Source organism: Macrobrachium rosenbergii, unplaced genomic scaffold (assembly GCF_040412425.1).
Source record: "Macrobrachium rosenbergii isolate ZJJX-2024 unplaced genomic scaffold, ASM4041242v1 13869, whole genome shotgun sequence".
Lineage (NCBI taxonomy): Eukaryota > Metazoa > Arthropoda > Malacostraca > Decapoda > Palaemonidae > Macrobrachium > Macrobrachium rosenbergii.
In genome coordinates this window covers 756,013-757,646 of record NW_027100717.1, presented here as the reverse complement: position 1 = coordinate 757,646, position 1,634 = coordinate 756,013, and positions in this window count along the sequence as shown.

Here is a 1,634-nt window from a genome sequence, read left to right as displayed (position 1 = left end):
AGAGGCGCCTATTACCAGAAGAGCGCCTGGCAGGAGAAAGGTGCTTGCTGGGAGGGGGGAGCTTATCACGCGAGAGGCGCTTGTCAGAAGAAGAGCATCTGTCAAGAGGAGAAGAGCGTCTGTGATAGAGTGTCTGGACGGAGAGGAGCTTCCTTCTGAGGAAGAGCGCCTGGTAGAAACGCGCCTGCTGGGAGAAGAGCGCCTGCTTGGAGAAGAGCGCCTCCTCGAAGAAAAAAGTTTGCTGCTGGAATGGCGCTTAACGGGAGAAGAGCGTCTGCTTGAAAAAGGACGCTTACTAGAGCTCTTGATAGGAAGAAAATCGTCCTTCCTACGAGAAGAAGCCTTGGAAAGAGAACCCACAAGAGCTGACAACTGCGCTTGGAGACCGACCAAAATCTGCTTGGTCGACTCCTTTACTCCTACTGGAGAGGACGAGGGGGATCTTCGGGCTCTCTTCTTGAAAATTGGAGATTCCTCTGGGAAGCGCTCAGGGCTAGAATCTAAGGCTTCTCCTCTAGGAGCCTTCCAGGACCTCTTCAGAGGGCGCGACTCCTCAGCCGAACTCCAACCGCGCCTCGGAGAAGATGAGTCAGAAGCAGAAAAACACTTCCTCCGGATGCCTTTCCTATGGCGATCCAAGGCAGCCTGGGACGCAACAACAGGGTCTGCCGAAGGGACGCCTGAACGTTGGGGATGCTCTACATCCTCCTTGCGGCTTTCGACATTCCTCCTCCACTGGTCCTGGGAGTTTGGAAGAGGTCCTAGCCTAGGAGCAATGCGGAGCCGATCAGACGCCCCCTCCACTGCACTGGGGACACTGCACACATCACTGTCACTCTTACCTTTCTCTTCTTTCATCGCACGCAGTTGCGATTGCATCCTACGGATCTCTGCCTTCATTGCAGCCATTTCTGATGACGAATCCGCAGGTTCGGTGAAGGGAAAAGGGGCTGAAACCAGAGTTTTAGGAGAGTCTACAATGTTATTATTGTCTACTTCAAGCTCATTAGAGCGAGACCTACTAGAGCTTCTAGAGGAAGCCTTCCTAGCTCTATCCTTCTCAAGTTTCCTCACATAAGAAGTCAAAGCCTTCCATTCCTTCTCAGACAGATTCTCACATTCCTACACCTATTGTCAAAAGAGCAATCATTCCCCCGACACCTCATGCATACAGTGTGAGGGTCTACCAAGCTTTTGGCAACCTCACCTACACTCTTGCCTAACACACACTCGAAACACAGGTGCAACATTAACATCAGACATCTTGACAGAAAATCCAAAACAAATCAAAAAACAGTCCACAAAAGCGTATGCCAAGCCAAAGATCAATACGTCACCAAAATCCGTTCAAAAAGATCCTCAGCAAGCGAGAAAGAAATCCAAAGGAGGAGGAACCAACAATAGATGTTGCCGGAACCAGCGACAGAGAAAATCTGATTAGAAAACGGGAATGGTTCCTATTCCCGCCACCCAGCGGCGGGTAAGGTAGATCACCTGACCTAGCTGCTGCGTGTGCCACGAGATTTGAAATTCTGTCGGGAACGTCGGAGACTAAAGCTAAGTATATATCTGACGGGTAAGTTGCATGTACAAAAAAGTAATTTAAATGGATAGTTGTAAATTTACATACAAAA